Below are 5,000 nucleotides of genomic sequence, written 5' to 3'. Positions count from 1 at the left end.
CTGCAACGACGCTACCGCCATCTATGAGACGCCAAGCCGACTAAGACAGCGATGGCGCCACAGTGGCCGCCTTTCGACGCCACCCACAAAGGCTGCAGCCTCTGTCGACCATAGCACCCAATCTCCAGTGGCTCTGCCGCACGAAGCCGTGGACCGGCAATGACGCCACCCGCACCCGTTCGTGCACCACCCCAACCGCCAAACTCGCACCTCCAGCGGATGAACGGCGGACGTTTCCCGCACTCGTAAAGTGCAATCCACCCCTATAACTTGCGTTTCATGAAGAGTTATTTCCAATATGCGACATTCCCGCTGTCCGTATACATGAGCCGCGACCTGTACCACTTACGAGCGAGAGACGCGATCGCGTTGCTCACTGTACGGCGTCCGATACCGAGCCATCAGCATGTCGGTCCCCATGCGCGTTGCACTCGCACTCGCAGTCGCAAAAACGTGGGGCAAATATATTACGCGGAAGAGTTATAACAGACCGAGCCCCACTGCATGGGGGGAGTCTTTGTCACTAATGTACACAGATGGAACATTTTGGACTGGAACCAGATTACCCGTACACACGGCGCTGATTAGTAATCAATGCAGAGCCATCAAACTACAGCAAATATACACAACTGTCCGTATACATGCTGAAAGAGTCTGCCCAAAATGGGAACCACACGTCAGCCAGACACTCTGATCACGCACCACTCTCTGCTTCTAACAGGCGCACATACAATATGTAAGCACCAGCATGGAACAACATCCAGTGCATCTTCTCCGCCACATTACACAATCCACACTATCACAACCAGACCAGGAGGTCCGTGCGGAAAATACAATATCCCAGCCTTTCGACATCCACCATTGCGCAGACCAGGCACCAACACCCACACATGTCCTATACAACGGTGCACCCAACATCACAATAGTACCTCCTGTCACAGCGCACAAACAATGACATGAGTCAAAGACACAGGTCTCACACAAGCATAGAATTGGAGCGCCGCCTCTAATAAGCCAAAGGTGCATCCTGACGTGACAAATCTGATCATGTCACAAGCATTCACTTACTATAATCACTATCAACGAACCTGCCGCCCCCGCCCCCCCCCCCTACACCTTTCCGTACAACAACGTGTAACCTAACCTAACCTAACCTAACCTATGTTGTACCTTAACCTAACCTATGTTGTACCTTAACCTAACCTATGTTGTACCTTAACCTAACCTATGTTGTACCTTAACCTAACCTATGTTGTACCTTAACCTAACCTATGTTGTACCTTAACCTAACCTATGTTGTACCTTAACCTAACCTATGTTGTACCTTAACCTAACCCATGTTGTACCTTAACCTAACCCATGTTGTACCTTAACCTAACCCATGTTGTACCTTAACCTAACCCATGTTGTACCTTAACCTAACCCATGTTGTACCTTAACCTAACCCATGTTGTGCCTCAACCTAACCCATGTTGTGCCTCAACCTAACCCATGTTGTGCCTCAACCTAACCCATGTTGTGCCTTAACCTAACCCATGTTGTGCCTCAACCTAACCCATGTTGTGCCTTAACCTAACCCATGTTGTGCCTTAACCTAACCCATGTTGTGCCTTAACCTAACCCATGTTGTGCCTTAACCTAACCCATGTTGTGCCTTAACCTAACCCATGTTGTGCCTTAACCTAACCCATGTTGTGCCTTAACCTAACCCATGTTGTGCCTTAACCTAACCCATGTTGTCGCCTTAACGTAACCCACGTTGTCGCCTAAACCTGCTCTGTAATTGTTATACGACTCGTTCAATTACTGTAGTGTTGCCCACCCGCAACCCTCGCAATATAGTTCGCTACTCGCACTGCCCGCACCCCTGTGTATCGCTTCATGTTAAACACCTTGCAAGTCTTGCTCACTTTCCACATGCTCCTGCTGTACACTGTAATGTGGATGGCAGCAGGACGTACATGCCGCCCCTCCCCACGTCCCCACCTTGCCCCCTGCCTTCGCAAGCTGGTTGGTGAGAAGTTTGCATGTTCAATGCCCTTCGCATGCGACGTACTCAGGCTACGTTGTGGTGCGGCCTGTGTCAACTGTCCGCTGATGTCGTACGCGTGAACCACAATCTGTACTGCACATTCGTCCTTATGTACTGAATGATACATCGTGGCACATGTGTGACCGCACAACGACTGCGCCCAAAAACGGCGGACCATACAGTGCAAATATTGTGCACGCAGCTACGTGTCGTCTCCCTATGAGAGCTGGATTGCAGTGTGGTACGCCATAGAGACGTGTGGGAGGAACGGACGCCGTGGATGGCGATCAGCATGAGCTGTCTGTTGATGTATTCGGACCTAGTCGTCTCTCCTCACACACCGTGATGGCATGGTGCACCGCGTTCCATATCTGCGACATGCTACAGAGGCCGGTTGACAGTCGTTCGAGCAATGGACATCGCATACGTACGGGGGCCACCTTCCACGTATTGTCTAGGCGTGCACATTTTGTTGCGTGTATGTGGGCAGACGTAGTGTGGCGTGACACCTGACACAGGCATGCAATAATCGTTGAAGTTGCAAATGGCGATGGACGCCTGCGTTTTCTGGTGAAGTTACGCAAATGAACAAATGGTAACCTGTTGTGGTGCGGTTGTTCTCGCTAGGGGTGAATCGGTGATGGCGACGATAGGTTGAGGTACTAACCGGTTGTTCCAGCGATACCCACCATGCCGACGAAACTGAACGGCATCTGGGTGTGAAGCGATACGCGGCGGTGGCTGGGTGGGACCGTCCCCGGCCGGTGAGGGGGCGCCTCCCGGCGTGCTGGCCGCGCGGTGCGTGGGCGCACGCGCTACAGCCGGCTGGTGGGGGCGGCCAGTGGCAGGCGCGCCGGCCGACGGACGCGGCAGGCGTCGCAGCTGCGCGCCGGCGCACCCTGCGCGCGGCGCCGTGCGGCCAAAGTAGGTCCTCGCGGGCCCGGTGCGAAGCGCGGTGGACATCTTCAGTGTGCTGGTCCGATTGAGGACTGTGTGCGTTGAGGATGCGCCGCCGCCCGGCGCTCGGCGCCGCGACGCCGTCTGCTGCTCGGTCGCCCCAGCGGTTCTCGCTGGTGGTTTGTATCGCAGCTGTGCGGATGTGTTGGCGCGTGCGCTGTGCTGGGAGAGTTCGCTTCGGCACCCAAGTGGGGCTTTTGTCCTTCTGTGGCGCTGGCGTTGGAGCTGCCGGTCACCGTAGGTGGCGCGTGTTGTCTCCCGCCGGCAATGCCACGACAGCACGCTCCCGGGCCTCTGTCGGCAGCGGCAAGCTCAGTTGGGAGCACGGGTGGTCGCACCGAAAGCGTCTACTCGCCTAACTCCGGGCGATTGCGCCTCTCTCGAACCCGACCAAGTACTTGGGACGGCGCTGCGCGCCGCCGGGACCTGAGAGGGTTTCGAGGTGTATTGTGCAGGGGAGCTCAGCCTCCTCCTGTTTGCAGAATGATTGAGCGGACGCTTGCGTGTTCGCGCGGGCCCCCGGGACACACTCCCGGGCGGCCGGCTGCTCAGCTCTAGTTGACGCAGCTCCCTGGTTGATCCTGCCAGTAGTCATATGCTTGTCTCAAAGATTAAGCCATGCATGTCTCAGTACAAGCCGCATTAAGGTGAAACCGCGAATGGCTCATTAAATCAGTTATGGTTCCTTAGATCGTACCCACGTTACTTGGATAACTGTGGTAATTCTAGAGCTAATACATGCAAACAGAGTCCCGACCAGAGATGGAAGGGACGCTTTTATTAGATCAAAACCAATCGGTCGGCTCGTCCGGTCCGTTTGCCTTGGTGACTCTGAATAACTTTGGGCTGATCGCACGGTCCTCGTACCGGCGACGCATCTTTCAAATGTCTGCCTTATCAACTGTCGATGGTAGGTTCTGCGCCTACCATGGTTGTAACGGGTAACGGGGAATCAGGGTTCGATTCCGGAGAGGGAGCCTGAGAAACGGCTACCACATCCAAGGAAGGCAGCAGGCGCGCAAATTACCCACTCCCGGCACGGGGAGGTAGTGACGAAAAATAACGATACGGGACTCATCCGAGGCCCCGTAATCGGAATGAGTACACTTTAAATCCTTTAACGAGTATCTATTGGAGGGCAAGTCTGGTGCCAGCAGCCGCGGTAATTCCAGCTCCAATAGCGTATATTAAAGTTGTTGCGGTTAAAAAGCTCGTAGTTGGATTTGTGTCCCACGCTGTTGGTTCACCGCCCGTCGGTGTTTAACTGGCATGTATCGTGGGACGTCCTGCCGGTGGGGCGAGCTGAAGGCGTGCGACCGCCTCGTGCGTGCTCGTGCGTCCCGAGGCGGACCCCGTTGAAATCCTACCAGGGTGCTCTTTATTGAGTGTCTCGGTGGGCCGGCACGTTTACTTTGAACAAATTAGAGTGCTTAAAGCAGGCAAGCCCGCCTGAATACTGTGTGCATGGAATAATGGAATAGGACCTCGGTTCTATTTTGTTGGTTTTCGGAACCCGAGGTAATGATTAATAGGGACAGGCGGGGGCATTCGTATTGCGACGTTAGAGGTGAAATTCTTGGATCGTCGCAAGACGAACAGAAGCGAAAGCATTTGCCAAGTATGTTTTCATTAATCAAGAACGAAAGTTAGAGGTTCGAAGGCGATCAGATACCGCCCTAGTTCTAACCATAAACGATGCCAGCCAGCGATCCGCCGCAGTTCCTCCGATGACTCGGCGGGCAGCCTCCGGGAAACCAAAGCTTTTGGGTTCCGGGGGAAGTATGGTTGCAAAGCTGAAACTTAAAGGAATTGACGGAAGGGCACCACCAGGAGTGGAGCCTGCGGCTTAATTTGACTCAACACGGGAAACCTCACCAGGCCCGGACACCGGAAGGATTGACAGATTGATAGCTCTTTCTTGATTCGGTGGGTGGTGGTGCATGGCCGTTCTTAGTTGGTGGAGCGATTTGTCTGGTTAATTCCGATAACGAACGAGACTCTAGCCTGCTAA

The sequence above is a fragment of the Schistocerca piceifrons genome, unplaced genomic scaffold (genome assembly GCF_021461385.2).
Source record: "Schistocerca piceifrons isolate TAMUIC-IGC-003096 unplaced genomic scaffold, iqSchPice1.1 HiC_scaffold_612, whole genome shotgun sequence".
Taxonomy (NCBI): Eukaryota; Metazoa; Arthropoda; class Insecta; order Orthoptera; family Acrididae; genus Schistocerca; species Schistocerca piceifrons.
Note: the sequence above shows the minus strand (reverse complement) of the source record.